Source organism: Triticum dicoccoides, chromosome 3A, assembly GCF_002162155.2.
Source record: "Triticum dicoccoides isolate Atlit2015 ecotype Zavitan chromosome 3A, WEW_v2.0, whole genome shotgun sequence".
In the NCBI taxonomy this organism is placed as follows: Eukaryota; Viridiplantae; Streptophyta; class Magnoliopsida; order Poales; family Poaceae; genus Triticum; species Triticum dicoccoides.
In genome coordinates this window covers 73602090-73619959 of record NC_041384.1, presented here as the reverse complement: position 1 = coordinate 73619959, position 17870 = coordinate 73602090, and positions in this window count along the sequence as shown.

The following is a 17870-nucleotide window of genomic DNA, read 5'->3' as shown; positions in this document are numbered from 1 at the left end:
GTTCTGGCGGATTGCGAATGGGGAGGGCGGCTTGACATCATCCTAAACAAATATATGCGAGGGCAACCGCTCGCCTTCTATCAGCGGTTTGGTGGCTCGCAGTTCTGACAGTCCATCATTCAGCTGCTCCCGATCCTCTGCATCGGGGACCTCCATCGTGGTGGGTCTGGACAAGTGGGTTGGGGATCGCCCCTTCGTGGTCCGATTTCGAGACTTGTTCGCCATCGCGGTGGAACATAGAATCTCCGTCCATATGGCCCTTATTGATTTAGGGCGCCTCGCGTTCCGGAGGCCATTTGGCGCCCCAAAACTTGCCACCTGACAGGACCTCCTTGAGTGCATCGCGCTTCAGTCTCCAAACGTAGATCAGCCGAGCGACCGCATCTCCTAGCATTTGGAGCCCTCGGACCGATTCTCCATATCAAATCCCTTTTACCGGGCCATTGTGGATGCTCCTGCCCCGACGCCCCTAATCCATATCTAGGCGATTAGACTCACACTGAAGATTCGGATCTTCATGTGGCAGTGGATTCGGGGTCGGGTTCCTTCCGACATGGAGGTTCTCAAACAGAATGGCCCGGGTGATGGGATTTGCCCCCTGTGTGGGACAGAGGAGGACTCAAATCACATCTTCTTTCATGTGCGTGTTCGCACAATTCCTTTGGAGTTGCTTCCCCAACCTCTTTGCGAAAATCCAGGCCTCCCCAGCATGTCCGGCACATTAGATGGCTGGGCATTGGGGTTCTCGTTTGGACGCTTTGGACGGTCCACAATAAACTTGTGATCCATTATGTGTCTCTTCGCGTGCTACTACGCGGTTTTTAAAATATGTGATATTTGCATCTTTGGCGGTCGCTTAGCAGCCCTCAGGACCGAGACGCCATCAATATCATCATTGCAGATCTTCGTGCGATGGCTCTTTGTTTGGCGTCGTCGCTCCCTCCTCCACCCCCTCAGCCAGATTAGCCTCTCGAGGCTTGTGCTACCGCCTTTATTTTTGTTTTTAAGGGCTTGTTGAGTTGTGCCCTTGGCAGAACCCTTTCGTACCTTGTCTGTCGGCTACCTTTGCGTGTGTGTGCGGTGTGAATATTTGTTGATTCTTATGGCTCTGGTGGTTTGCTTTATATATAAAGCGGAGTGAAACCCTTTTGGGTAAAAGTCACACATTTGTTTTCTGTGTGTAGCCCTCATTTTAAATGTATTTCATCATGACAATTTGCACGCATGTACGCTATGTCTCTGGGTATACGTGTATTTTTTTCAAAATAAAAGTAAACATAAAAGTATGAATTTTAATTTTTCAAAATTAAGGATTTCATAGAGCTCGGCCTTCATTTGGCATTTCCCAAATCTACCAGCAGATCAAGACGTGTTTGTGGACACCGGACAGCAATTGCGTCACATGCCATCCAAACCGAGGCAAAAAGTGACCGAGGAGCACCAATTTTGTGCATTGATTTTTCAAAAATATTACATAGAAAATGGCCCTAAATAAACATTTAGAACAACCTACAAATCTACTCCTCGTCGAAGTCCGTTTGGTCATCACCGTCGCTGGTGGAGGTGAGGTCGACGATACCAGCACAGGACGGTCCTGCCTCATCGTCGTGGCGGGGCAGTGCGAACGAGGCGCAACTGCCGATGTTGGCATCGGCGCCGTGCTGGTCCGGCGCTCTTCAACCTCCGCCTCCAGCTCGTCAAAAAGGTGGTTGCGCTCCGCCTGACATGGAGTTGCCAGCACCTGCGGTGGATGGTGTGGACGCTATGCACGGAGTCGAGCACCAGCCGGTGCTCATCGACGATGCCTGGGTACGCCGCAACCATGATCGCGAAGACAACATCGAAAGCGCGCTCCACGTCCAGCTGATCCTTCACCAGCCGGTGCTCCTCATCCACCTCTAACAGCACTCGGTTGTAGTCTTGCTCATTTGCAGGAAGGTGAATCCGGACACCAGCAGCTCCGTTCTTACACTGGTGTGGGCGCCTGATCCTTCTCCGCCGCCTCCTCCATGGCGATCTCCGCCATCGCCATGGGGTGCTACTTCTTGAGCACTGCGTTGGTTTTCCCTTGAAGAGGAAAGGGTGATGCAGCAAAGTAGCGTAAGTATTTCCCTCAATTTTTGAGAACCAAGGTATCAATCCAGTAGGAGGCTACGCGCCAGTCCCTCGCACCTACACAAAACAAATAAGTCCTCCCAACCAACGCGATAAGGGGTTGTCAATCCCTACACGGTCACTTACGAGAGTGAGATCTGATAGATATGATAAGATAATATTTTTGGTATTTTTATGATAAAGATGCAAAGTAAAATAAAAGTAATGAAAATAACTAAGTGTTGGAAGATTAATATGATAGAAGATAGACCCGGGGGCCATATGTTTCACTAGTGGCTTCTCTCAAGAGCATAAGTATTTTACGGTGGGTGAACAAATTATTGTTGAGCAATTGACAGAATTGAGCATAGTTATGAGAATATCTAGGTATGATCATGTATATAGGCATCACGTCCGAGACAAGTAGACCGACTCCTGCCTGCATCTACTACTATTACTCCACACATCGACCGCTATCCAACATGCATCTAGAGTATTAAGTTCATAAGAACATAGTAACGCCTTAAGCAAGATGACATGATGTAGAGGGATAAATTCATGCAATGTGATAAAAACCCCATCTTATTATCCTCGATGACAACAATACAATACGTGCCTTGCTGCCCCTACTGTCACTGGGAAAGGACACCGCAAGATTGAACCCAAAACTAAGCACTTCTCCCATTGCAAGAAAGATCAATCTAGTAGGCCAAACCAAACTGATAATTCGAAGAGACTTGCAAAGATAACCAATTATACATAAAAGAATTCAAAGAAGATTCAAATATTGTTCATAGATAAACTTGATCATAAACCCACAATGCATTGGTCTCAACAAACACACCGCAAAAGAAGATTACATCGAATAGATCTCCATAAGAGAGGGGGAGAACTTTGTATTGAGATCCAAAAAGAGAGAAGAAGCCATCTAGCTAATAACTATGGACCCGAAGGTCTGAGGTAAACTACTCACACTTCATCGAAAGGGCTATGGTGTTGATGTAGAAGCCCTCCGTGATCGATGCCCCCTCCGGAGCTCCGGAACAGGCCCCGAGATGGGATCTCGTGGATACAGAAAGTTACGGCGGTGGAATTAGGGTTTTGGCTCCGTATCTGATCGTTTGGGGGTACGTAGGTATATATAGGAGGAAGAAGTACGTCGGTGGAGCAACAGGGGGCCCACGAGGGTGGAGGGCGCGCCTGGGGGGTAGGCGCGCCCCCTACCTCATGGCCTCCCTGTTGGTTGCTTGACGTAGGGTCCAAGTCTCCTGGATCTTCGTTCCAAAAATCACGTTCCCGAATGTTTCATTCCATTTGGACTCCGTTTGATATTCCTTTTCTTCGAAACCCAAAAATAGGCAAAAAACAGCAATTCTGGGCTGGGCCTCCGGTTAATAGGTTAGTCCCAAAAATAATATAAAGGTGGATAATAAAGTCCAATAATGTCCAAAACATAAGATAATATAGCATGGAGCAATCAAAAATTATAGATACGTTGGAGACGTATCAAGCATCCCCAAGCTTAATTCCTACTTGTCCTCGAGTAGGTAAATGATAAAAACAGAATTTTTGATGTGGAATGCTACTTGGCATAATTTCAATGTAATTTTCTTAATTGTGGCATGTATATTCAGATCCGAAAGAATCAAGACAAAATTTTAATATTGACATAGAAATAATAATACTTTAAGCATACTAAATAAGCAATTATGTCTTCTCAAAATAACATGGCCAAAGAAAGTTCATCCCTACAAAATCATATAGTTTAGTCATGCTCCATTTTTGTCACGCAAGAATGCTCTCATCATGCACAACCCCGATGACAAGCCAAACAATTGTTTCATACTTTAGTAATCTCAAACTTTATAAATCTTCACGCAATACATGAGCGTGAGCCATGGATATAGCACTATGGGTGGAATAGAGTGTAATGATGGGGGTTATGTGGAGAAGACAAAAAAGAAGAAAGTCTCACATCAACGAGGCTAATCAATGAGCTATGGAGATGCTCATCGATCGATGTTAATGCAAGGAGTAGGGATTGCCATGCAACGGATGCACTAGAGCTATAAATGTATGAAAGCTCAACAAAAGAAACTAGTGGGTGTGCATCCAACTTGCTTGCTCACGAAGACCTAGGGCACTTGAGGAGGCCCATTGTTGGAATATACAAGCCAAGTTCTATAATGAAAAATTCCCACTAGTATATGAAAGTGACAAAATAGGAGACTCTCTATCATGAAGATCATGGTGCTACTTTGAAGCACAATTGTGAAAAAAAGATAGTAGCATTGTCCCTTTTCATTTCTCTTTTTTTAGGGGCCTTCCTTTTTTTATTTGGCCTTTCTCTTTTCCTTTTTTTTAATTGGGACAATGCTCTATTAAATGATGATCATCACACTTCTATTTATTTACAACTCAATGATTACAACTCGATATTAGAACAAGGTATGACTCTATATGAATGCCTCCGGCAGTGTACCGGGATATGCAATGAACCAAGAGTGACATGTATGAAAGAATTATGAACGATGGCTTTGCCACAAATACGATGTCGAATACATGATCATGCAAAGCATTATGACAATGATGAAAGTGACATGATAAATAGGATGGTGGAAAGTTGCATGGCAATATATCTCGGAATGGCTATGGAAATGCCATAATAGGTAGGTATGGTGGCTGTTTTGAGGAAGATATAAGGAGATTTATGTGTGAAAGAGTGTATCATATCACGTGGTTTGGATGCACCGGCGAAGTTTGCACCAACTCTCAATGTGAGAAAGGGCAATGCACGGTACCGAAAAGGCTAGCAATGATGGAAAGGTGAGAGTGCGTATAATCCATGGACTCAACATTAGTCATAAAGAACTCACATACTTATTGCAAAACTCTACAAGTTTTCAAAAACCAAGCACTACGCGCATGCTCCTAGGGGGATAGATTGGTAGGAAAAGACCATCGCTCGTCCCCGACCACCACTCATAAGGAGGACAATCAAATAACACCTCATGTTTCAAATTTGTTACATAACGTTTACCATACCTGCATGTTACGGGACTTGCAAACTTCAACACAAGTATTTCTCAATTTCACAACTACTCAACTAGCACAACTTTAATATCACTACCTCCATATCTCAAAACAATCATCAAGCATCAAACTTCTCTTAGTATTCAAAACGCTCATAAGAAAGTTTTTACTAATCTTGAATACCTAGCATATTTGGATTATTTAAGCAAATTACCATGCTATTTAAGACTCTCAAAATAATCTAAGTGAAGCATGAGAGATCAATAGTTTCTATAAAACAAATCCACCACCGTGCTCTAAAAGATATAAGTGAAGTACTAGAGCAAAACTATATAACTCAGAAGATATAAGTGAAGCACATAGAGTATTCTAATAATTTCCGAATCATGTGTGTGTCTCTCAAAAGGTGTGTACAACAAATATGATCGTAGTAAACTAAAAAGCAAAGACTCAAATCATACAAGACACTCCAAGCAAAACACATATCATGTGGTGAATAAAAATATAGCTCCAAGTAAAGTTACCGATGGAAGTAGACGAAAGAGGGGATGCCTTCCGGGGCATCCCCAAGCTTTGGCTTTTTGGTGTCCTTAGATTATCTTGGGGGTGCCATGGGCATCCCCAAGCTTAGGCTCTTGCCACTCCTTGTTCCGTATGTCGGGGATCGTAGCAGAAATTTAAAATTTTCTACGCATCACCAAGATCAATCTATGGAGTAATCTAGCAACGAGGGGAAGGGGAGTGCATCTACATACCCTTGTAGATCGCTAAGCGGAAGCGTTGCAAGAACGCGGATGAAGGAGTCGTACTCGCAGCGATTTAGATTGCGGTTGATTCCCATCTAAGCGTCGAACAACGGCGCCTCCGCGTTCAACACATGTGCAACCCGGTGACGTCTCCCACGCCTTGATCCAGCAAGGGGAGAAGGAGAGGTTGGGGAAGACTCCATCCAGCAGCAGCACGACGGCGTGGTGGTGAAGGAGGAGTGTGGCAATCCTGCAGGGCTTCGCCAAGCACCGCGGGAGAGGAGGAGGACTTGGGAGAGGGGGAGGGCTGCGCCAGAACATGGGTGCGGCTGCCCTCCCACCCCCCACATATATATAGGGGCAAGGGAGAGGGGGCCCGGCCCCCTCGGATCCAATCTAAGGAGGGGGCGGCGACAAGGGGGGTTGCCTTGCCACCCAAGGCAAGGGGGGCGCCCCCCTTTAGGGTTCCCCCAAACCCTAGCGTCATCGAACCTTAAGTGTGTAGACCCTACGGGCTCGGGAGTCATGCAGACATGGCCGAGACAACTCTCCGGTCAATAACCAACAGCGGGATCTGGATACCCATGTTGGCTCCCACATGCTCCACGATGATCTCATCGGATGAACCACGATGTCAAGGATTCAATCAATCCCGTATGCAATTCCCTTTGTCTATCGGTACGATACTTGCCCGAGATTCGATCGTCGGTATCCCGATACCTTGTTCAATCTCGTTACCGGCAAGTCTCTTTACTCGTTCCATAACACATCATCCCGTGATCAACTCCTTGGGTCACATTGTGCACATTATGATGATGTCCTACCGAGTGGGCCCAGAGATACCTCTCTGTTACACGGAGTGACAAATCCCAGTCTCGATTCGTGCCAACCCAACAGACACTTTCGGAGATACCCGTAGTGCACCTTTATAGCCACCCAGTTACGTTGTGACGCTTGGCACACCCAAAGCACTCCTACGGTATCCGGGAGTTGCACAATCTCATGGTCTAAGGAAATGATACTTGACATTAGAAAAGCTTTAGCATACGAACTACACGATCTTGTGCTAGGCTTAGGATTGGGTCTTGTCCATCACATCATTCTCCTAATGATGTGATCCCGTTATCAATGACATCCAATGTCCATGGTCAGGAAATCGTAACCATCTATTGATCAACGAGCTAGTCAACTAGAGGCTTACTAGGGACATGGTGTTGTCTATGTATCCACACATGTATATGAGTTTCCTATCAATACAATTCTAGCATGGATAATAAACGATTATCATGAACAATGAAATATAATATAATAATAACTAATTTATTATTGCCTCTAGGGAATATTTCCAACAGTCTCCCACTTGCACTAGAGTCAATAATCTAGTTCACATCGCCATGTGATTAACACTCACAGGTCACATCGCCATGTGACCAACATCCAAAGAGTTTACTAGAGTCAATAATCTAGTTCACATCACTATGTGATTAACACTCAATGAGTTCTGGGTTTGATCATGTTATGCTTGTGAGAGAGGTTGTAGTCAACGGGTCTGCAATATTCAGATCCCTATGTATTTCGCAAAACTTTATGTCATATCGTAGATGTTGCTACCACGTTCCACTTGGAGCTATTCCAAATTGTTGCTCCATTATACGTATCCGGTATCTCTACTCAGAGTTATCCGGATAGGTGTTAAGCTTGCATCGACGTAACTCTTTACGTCGAACTCTTTATCACCTCCATAACCGAGAAACATTTCCTTATTCCTCTAAGGATAATTTTGACCGCTATCTGGTGATCCACTCCTAGATCACCTTTGCACCCTCTTGCCAGACATGTGGCAAGGCACACATCAGGTGCGGTACTCAGCATGGCATACCGTATAGAGCCTATGACAAAAGCATAGCGGACGACCTTCGTCCTTCCTCTTTCTTCTGCCGTGGTCAAGCTTTGAGTCTTACTCAACTTCACACCTTTCAACTCAGGTAAGAATCCCTTCTTTGACTGATCTATTTTGAACTCCTTCAAAATCATGTCAAGGTGTGCATTCTTTGAAAGTATCATCACGCGTCTTGATCTATCTCTATAGATCTTGATGCCCAATATGTAAGCAGCTTTATCCAGGTCTTCCTTTGAAAAACACTCTTCAAACAACCATTTATGCTTTCCAGAAATTCTACATTATTTCGGATCAACAATATGTCATCCACATATACTTATCAGAAATGTTGTAGTGCTCCCACTCACTTTCTTGTAAATACAAGTTTCTAGCAAACATTGTATAAACCTAAAAAGCTTTGATCACTCCATCAAAGCATATATTCTGACTCCGAGATGCTTGCTCTAGTCCATAGAAGGATCGCTGGAGCCATCATACCTTTTAGCATCCTTAGGATCGACAAAACTTTGATTGTATCACATACAACTCTTTCTTACGAAAACTGGTAAGAAAACTTGTTTTTGACATCCATCTGTCAGATTTCATAATCGAAAAACATAGCTAATGCTAACATGATTCGACAGACTTAAGCATCGCTATGGGTGAGAAATTCTCATCATAGTCAACTCCTTGAACTTGTGAAAAGACTCTTTCCCACAAGTCGAGCTTCATAAACGGTAACATTACCGCCCACGTCCGTCTTCTTCTTAAAGATCCATTTATCTCAATGGCTTGCCGATCATCGGGCAAGTCCACCAAAGTCCATACTCTGTTCTGATACATGGATCCTATCTCGAATTTCATGGCTTCTAACCATTTGTCGGAATATGGGCCCACCATCGCTTCTTCATAGCTCGTAGGTTCATTGTTGTCTAACAACATGATATCTAAGACAGGATTACCGTACCACTCAGGAGTAGTACATATCCTTGTCGACCTACGAGGTTCGATAGCAACTTGATCCGAAGCTTCATGATCACTATCATTAACTTCCTATTCAACAGACGTAGGCGCCACAGAAAACATCTTTCTGTGTTGCATCACTCTCTAGTTGAAGTAAAGGTTCGACAACCTCATGAAGTTCTATCTTCCTCCCACTCAATTATTTCGAGAGAAACTCCTTCTCGAGAAAGGACCCATTCTTAGCAACAAACAATTTGCCCTCGGATCTGAGATAGAAGGTATACCCAACTGTCACCTTTGGGTATCCTATGAAGATGTGTTTGTCCACTTTTGGGTTCGTGCTTCTCCGGCTGAAGCATTAAGCATCGCAGCCCCAAACATTAAGAAACAACAACTTTGGTTTCTTGCCAAACCATATTCATACGACGTCATCTCAATGGACTTAGATGGTGTCCTATCTAAAGTGAATGCAGCTGTCTCTAACGCATATCCTCAAAATGAAAACGGTAGATCGGTAAGAGACATCATAGATCGCACCATATCTCATAAGGTTCGATTATGACGTCCGGACACACCATTACCCTGTGGTGTTCCAGGTGGCTTCAACTGTGAAACAATTCCACAATTTGTTAAGTGATTGCCAAACTCATAACTCAGAAATTCTCATCGATCAGATCGTAGGAATTTGATCTTCTTGTTATGATGGTTCTTAACTTCACTCTGAAATCGCTTGAACTTTTCAAATGTTTCAGACTTGTGCTTCATTAAGTAAATATACCTATATCTACTCAAATCGTCAGTGAAGATGAGAAAATAACGATATCCACCACACGCTTCAATTCTTCATTGGATCACACGCATCAGCATGTATGATTTCCAACAAGTCACTTCCCCGTTTCATTGTACCTGAAAACGGGGTCTTAGTCATCCTGCCCATGAGGCATGGCTCGCATGTGTCAAGCGATTCAAAATCAAGTGACTCCAAACATCCATCGACACTGAGTTTCTTCATGCATCTTACGCCAATATGACCTAAGCGGCAGTGCCACAAGAAAGTGGTACTATCTACATCTTTTGGCGTGAACATGTGTATTACCACGACCGAGATTCACTGAACCATTCACACAGGGTGCATGACCATGAAAGGTATTATTCATGTAAACAGAATAACCATTATTCTCTAACTTAAATGAATAATTGTATTGCAATGAACATGATCTAATCATATTCATGCTCAACGTAGACACCTGATAACATTTATCTAGGTTCAATACTAATCCCGAAGGCAGATGGAGCGTGCGATGGTGATCTCATCATCTTTGGAAACACTTCCAACACACATCGTCACCTCGCCCTTAGCCAGTCTCCGTTTAGTCCGTAGCTTTTTGCTTCAAGTCACCAATAATAGCAACTGAACCGGTATCCAATACCCAGGTGCTACCAGGAGTACTAGTGAGGTACACATTAATAACATGTATATACTTTGTTGAAGTTGCCAGCCTTCTTATCTACCATGCATTTGGGGTAATTCCGCTACCAGTGACTGTTCCCTTTACAATAGAAGCACTTGGTCTCGGGTTTGGGTTCAACCTTGGGTTCCTTCACTGGAGCGGCAACTGGTTTGCCATCCATGAAGTTTCCCTTCTAGCCCTTGCCCTTCTTGAAACCAGTGGTCTTGTTAAACCATCAACACTTGATGCTCCTTCTTGATTTCTACCTTTTGCGGTCTTAAGCACCGCGAACAGCTCCGGGATCAACTCCATCCCTTGCACGCCATAGTTCATCACGAAGATCTAGTAGCTTAGTGATAGTGGCTAGAGAACTCTATCAATCACTATCTTATCTGGAAGTTTAACTCCCACTTGATTTAAGTGATTGTAGCACCCAGACATTCTGAGCACATGCTCACTAGCTGAGCTATTCTCCTCCATCTTGTTGGCAAAAGAACTTGTCAGAGGTCTCATACCTCTCAACACGGGGCATGAGCCTGAAATCCCAATTTCAGCTCTTGGAACATCTCATATGTCTTATGGCGTTCAAAATGTCATTGGAATCCCGATTCTAAGCCGTAAAGTATGGTGCACTAAACTATCAAGTAGTCATCAGGATGTGTCTGTCAGGTGTTCACAACATCCACAGACGATGTTGTAGGGGTTTGCACATCGAGCGGTGCATCAAAGACGTAAGCCTTCTGTGTAGCAGTGAGGACACTCCTCGGACTGCGGGCCCAGTCCGCATCATTGCTTACCATATCTTTCAACTTAGTCTTTCTCTAGGAACGTATTGAAACAGGGAACTACAACATGAGCTATTTATCTACAACATATTTGCAAAGACAATTTAGACTATGTTCATGATAATTAAGTTCATCTAATCAAATTATTTAATGAACTCCCACTCAGATAGACATCCCTCTAGTCATCTAAGTGATACATGATCGGAGTCAACTAGGCCGTGTCCGATCATCACGTGAAACGGACTAGTCATCATCGGTGAACATCTTCATGTTGATCGTATCTTCTATACGACTCATGTTTGACCTTTCGGTCTTCCGTGTTCCGAGGCCATGTCTGTACATGCTAGGCTCGTCAAGTCAACCTAAGTGTATTGCATGTGTAAATCTGGCTTACACCCGTTGTATTCGAACGTTAGAATCTATCACACCCGATCATCACGTGGTGCTTCGAAACAACGAACCTTCGCAACAGTGCACAGTTAGGGGGAACACTTTCTTGAAATTATTGCGAGGGATCATCTTATTTAAGCTACCGTCGTTCTAAGCAAATAAGATGTAAAACATGATAAACATCACATGCAATCAAATAGTGACATGATATGGCCAATATCATTTTGCTCCTTTTGATCTCCATCTTCGGGGCACCATGATCATCATCGTCACCGGCATGACACCATGATCTCCATCATCATGATCTCCATCATCGTGTCTTCATGAAGTCGTCTCATGAACTATTACTTCTACTACTATGGCTAACAGTTTAGCAATAAAGTAAAGTAATTACATGACGTTTAAGTTGACACGCATGTCATAAATAAATTAAGACAACTCCTATGGCTCCTGCCGGTTGTCATACTCATCGACATGCAAGTCGTGATTCCTATTACAAGAACATGATCAATCTCATACATCACATATATCATTCATCACGTCCTTTTGGCCATATCACATCACAAGGCATATCCTGCAAAAACAAGTTAGACGTCCTCTAATTGTTGTTGCAAATTTTTACGTGACTGCTATAGGTTTCTAGCAAGAACGTTTCTTACCTACGCCAAAACCACAACGTGATATGCCAATTTCTATTTACCCTTCATAAGGACCCTTTTCATCGAATCCGATCCGACTAAAGTGGGAGAGACAGACACCCGCTAGCCACCTTATGCAACTAGTGCATGTCAGTCGGTGGAACCTGTCTCACGTAAGAGTACGTGTAAGGTTGATCCAGGCCGCTTCATCCCATGATGCCACCGAATCAAGATAAGACTAGTAACGGCAAGTAAATTGACAAAATCGACGCCCACAACAACTTGTGTTCTACTCGTGCATAGAAACTACGCATAGACCTAGCTCTGATACCACTGTTGGGGATCGTAGCAGAAATTTAAAATTTTCTACGCATCACCAAGATCAATCTATGGAGTAATCTAGCAACGAGGGGAAGGGGAGTGCATCTACATACCCTTGTAGATTGCTAAGCGGAAGCATTGCAAGAACGCAGATGAAGGAGTCATACTTGCAGCGATTCATATCGCGGTTGATTCCGATCTAAGCGCCGAACAATGGCGCCTCCGCGTTCAACACACGTGCAGCCCGGTGACGTCTCCCACGCCTTGATCCAGCAAGGGGAGAAGGATAGGTTGGGGAAGACTCCATCCAGCAGCAGCACGACGGCGTGGTGGTGAAGGAGGAGCGTGGCAATCCTGTAGGGCTTCGCCAAGCACCGCGGGAGAGGAGGAGGACTTGGGAGAGGGGGAGGGCTCCGCCAGAACTTGGGTGCGGCTGTCCTCCCACCCCCCACATATATATAGGGGCAAGGGAGAGGGGGGCCGGCCCCCTCAGATCCAATCTGAGGAGGGGGCGGCGGCCAGGGGGGTTGCCTTGCCCCCCAAGGCAAGGGGGGTGCCCCCCTTTAGGGTTCCCCCAAACCCTAGCGTCATCGAACCTTAAGAGTGTAGACCCTACGGGCTCGGGAGTCATGCAGACATGGCCGAGACAAGTCTCCGGTCAATAACCAACAGAGGGATCTGGATACCCATGTTGGCTCTCACATGCTCCATGATGATCTCATCGGATGAACTACGATGTCAAGGATTCAATCAATCCCGTATGCAATTCCCTTTATCTATCGGTATGATACTTGCCCGAGATTCGATCGTCGGTATCCCGATACCTTGTTCAATCTCGTTACCGGCAAGTCTCTTTACTCATTCCGTAACACATCATCCCGTGATCAACTCCTTGGTCACATTGTGCACATTATGATGATGTCCTACCGAGTGGGCCCAGAGATACCTCTCCGTTACACGGAGTGACAAATCCCAGTCTCGATTCATGCCAACCCAACAGACACTTTTGGAGATACCCGTAGTGCACCTTTATAGCCACCCAGTTACGTTGTGACGTTTGGCACGCCCAAAGCACTCCTACGGTATCCGGGAGTTGCACAATCTCATGGTCTAAGGAAATGATACTTGACATTAGAAAAGCTTTAGCATACGAACTACACGATCATGTGCTAGGCTTAGGATTGGGTCTTGTCCATCACATCATTCTCCTAATGATGTGATCCCGTTATCAACGACATCCAATGTCCATGGTCAGGAAACCATAACCATCTATTGATCAACGAGCTAGTCAACTAGAGGCTTACTAGGGACATGGTGTTGTCTATGTACCCACACATGTATCTGAGTTTCCTATCAATACAATTCTAGCATGGATAATAAACGATTATCATGAACAATGAAATATAATATAATAATAACTAATTTATTATTTCCTCTAGGGCATATTTCCAACACCGTAATCCATCAAATCCTTACCCAAAACTTGAAAACTTCACAACACAAAACTTAAAGTAGAAAATCTCGTGAGCTCCATTAGCGAAAGAAAAAAAAGACCACTTCAAGGTACTGTAATGAACTCATTCTTTATTTATATTGGTGTTAAACCTACTGTACTCCAACTTCTCTATGGTTTATAAACTATTTTACTAGCCATAGATTCTTCAAAATAAGCAAACAACACACGAAAAACAGAATCTGTCAAAAACAGAACAGTCTGTAGTAATCTGTAGCTAGCACAAGATCTGGAACCCCAAAAATTCTAAAATAAATTGCTGGACGTGAGGAATTTATCTATTAATAATCTTCAAAAAGAATTAACTAAATAGAACTTTCCAAATAAAAATGGCAGCAGTTCTCGTGAGCGCTAAAGTTTCTGTTTTTTACAGCAAGATTAACAAGACTTTTCCCAAGTCTTCCCAACGGTTCTACTTAGCACAAACACTAATTAAACACAAAAAACACAATCAAAACAGAGGCTAGATAAATTATTTATTACTAAACAGGAGCAAAAGGCAAGAAATAAAAATAAAATTGGGTTGTCTCCCAACAAGCGCTATCGTTTAACGCCCCTAGCTAGGCATAATAAGCAATGATAGATCTAGGTATTGCCATCTTTGGTAGATAATTCTTCAACGAGGCATCTACCATCTTTAGGAATTTCTTTCCTTTTATTGATTATCAAACTTTTAGGCACAAGATCAAAAATTTCATTTGTAACAAATGGTTCCTTAATGATAGCAAAAAGATTGGGATCAATACTTATAGATCTAAGATCCGCAGTTTCCTTACTAGAAGATTCACCTTTATTTTTAGGAACATACATAAGCTTGGCAATATTAGTGGGGGTACTTGGAATATTCTTTACGGAAGAAAAAGCGGTTCCCAAGTTGGTAATAATACCCTCAAGTCTATCGATTCTAGTGGAATCCTGATTTATTTTCTCATTAACTATAGGTTCCTTTTCTTTAATATTTTTTAAAGTGACTCCTACTTTAGATCCATATTGAGTGATTCGATTGTGGATCTTTTTATCCAAAATTTCAATTAACTCTACAGTAGCAACCTTATTCTCAATAATTTCAAGTCTTTGCATTACATGCTCCAAAGTTAACATAGTTCCATTAACCAAAAGACGTGGTGAGCCAAACAAATCTATCATAGCATTATAAGAATCAAAAGTATGACTACCTAAGAAGTTCCCTCCGGTAATGGTATCAAGGATATATCTGTACCAAGGAGTAGCGCCTACATAAAAATTGCAAAGAAGAATGGAAGTAGATTGCTTCCTGGTAGATTTATTTTGAGCATTGCAAATTCTATACCAAGCATCTTTTAGATTTTCTCCCTTCCTTTGCTTAAAATTTATAACTTCATTCTCGGGAGACAACGGAGAAGAAAAGGGACTAGCCACAACGACAAGCAAACGGAAAAGAGGCGAACGGAAAAGAGAGGGAGGATAGAGAGAGAGAGGGCGAATAAAACGGCAAGGGTGAAGTGGGGGAGAGGAAAACGAGAGGCAAATGGCAAATAATGTAATGCGGGAGATAAGGGTTTGTGATGGGTACTTGGTATGTTGACTTTTGCGTAGACCTCCCCGGCAACGGCGCCAGAAATCCTTCTTGCTACCTCTTGAGCACTGCGTTGGTTTTCCCTTGAAGAGGAAAGGGTGATGCAGCAAAGTAGCGTAAGTATTTCCCTCAGTTTTTGAGAACCAAGGTATCAATCCAGTAGGAGGCTACGCGCCAGTCCCTCGCACCTATAGAAAACAAATAAATCCTCGCAACCAACGCCATAAGGGGTTTTCAATCCCTACACGGTCACTTACGAGAGTGAGATCGGATAGATATGATAAGATAATATTTTTGGTATTTTTATGATAAAGATGCAAAGTAAAATAAAAGTAATGAAAATAACTAAGTGTTGGAAGATTAATATGATGGAAGATAGACCCGGGGCCATAGGTTTAACTAGTGGCTTCTCTCAAGAGCGTAAGTATTTTACGGTAGGTGAACAAATTACTGTTGAGCAATTGACAGAATTGAGCATAGTTATGAGAATATCTAGGTATGATCATGTATATAGGCATCACGTCCGAGACAAGTAGACCGACTCCTGCCTGCATCTACTACTATTACTCCACACATCGACCGCTATCCAGCATACATCTAGAGTATTAAGTTCATAAGAATAGAGTAACGCCTTAAGCAAGATGACATGGTGTAGAGGGATAAATTCATGCAATGTGATAAAAACCCCATCTTGTTATCCTCGATGGCAACAATACAATACGTGCCTTGCTGCCCCTACTGTCACTGGGAAAGGACACAACAAGATTAAACCCAAAGCTAAGCACTTCTCCCATTGCAAGAAAGATCAATCTAGTAGGCCAAACCAAACTGATAATTCGAAGAGACTTGCAAAGATAACCATGTTGGAAATATGCCCTAGAGGCAATAATAAAAGTATTATTATATTTTAATGTTCATGATAAATGTCTTCTATTCATGCTATAACTGTATTATCCGGAAATCGTAATACACGTGTGAATACTTAGACCACAATATGTCCCTGGTGAGCTTCTAGTTGACCAGCTCGTTGTGATCAACAGATAGTCATGGTTTCCTGACTATGGACATTGGATGTCGTTGATAACGGGATCACATCATTAGAACCCAATCCTAAGCATAGCATAAAAGATCGTGTAGTTCGTTTTGCTAGAGCTTTGCCAATGTCAAGTATCTCTTCCTTAGACCATGAGATCGTGTAACTCCCGGATACCGTAAGAGTGCCTTGGGTGTATCAAACGTCACAACGTAACTGGGTGACTATAAAGGTGCATTACAGGTATCTCCGAAAGTAGCTGTTGGGTTGACATGGATCGAGACTGGGATTTGTCACTCCGTATGACGGAGAGGTATCTCTGGGCCCACTCGGTAATGCATCATCATTATGAGCTCAATGTGACCAAGGTGTTGGACACGGGATCATGCATTACGGTACGAGTAAAGTGACTTGCCGGTAACGAGACTGAACAAGGTATTGGGATACCGACGATCGAGTCTCGGGCAAGTAACGTACCGATTGACAAAGGGAATTGCATACAGGGTTTGATCGAATCCTCGACATAGTGGTTCATCCGATGACAACATCGAGGAGCATGTGGGAGCCATCATGGGTATCCAGATCCCGCTGTTGGTTATTGACTGAGAGCGTCTCGGTCATGTCTGCATGTCTCCCGAACCCGTAGGGTCTACACACTTAAGGTTCGGTGACGCTAGGGTTATTAGGAAGACTAGTATGTGACTACCGAATGTTGTTCGGAGTCCCGGATGGGATCCTGGACGTCACGAGGAGATCCGGAATGGTCCGGAGGTAAAGATTTATATATGGGAAGTTGTCAAACGGACACCGGGAAGTTCCGGGGTCATACCGGTATTGTACCGGGGCCACCGGAAGGGTTCCGGGGGTCCACCGGGAGGGGCCACCCCTCCCGGGGGGCCACATGGGCTGCGTGGGGCAGGGAGCCAGCCCCTGGTGGGCTGGCCGCACCCCCCTCCCTTGGGCCCATGCGCCTAGGGTTGAGGGGGAACCCTAGAGGGGGCGCTCCCCTTGACTTGGGGGGCAAGCCACCCTCTCCCCTCTCCCCTAGGCCGCCGCACCCCCCCTAGATGGGTTCTAGGGGGCCGGCCCCCTTCTCCCTTCCCCCTATAAATAGAGGGGTGAGGGGAGGGCAGCCGCACGACCCTCCAAGGCGCAGCCCTCCCCTCCCCAACACCTCTCCTCCTCCGTTGTGTGCTTGGCGAAGCCCTGTCGGAGTACTGCCTCTCCACCACCACCACGCCGTCGTGCTGCCGGTGGAGCTGTCTTCCTCAACCTCTCCTTCCCCCTTGCTGGATCAAGAAGGAGGAGACGTCTCCCGTCCCATACGTGTGTTGAACGCGGAGGTGCTGTCCGTTCAGCACTTGGTCATCGGTGATTCGAATCACGTCGAGTACGACTACATCATCACCTTGCAAGCTTCCGCACGCGATCTACAAGTGGTATGTAGATGCAAACTCTCTCCCTTGACT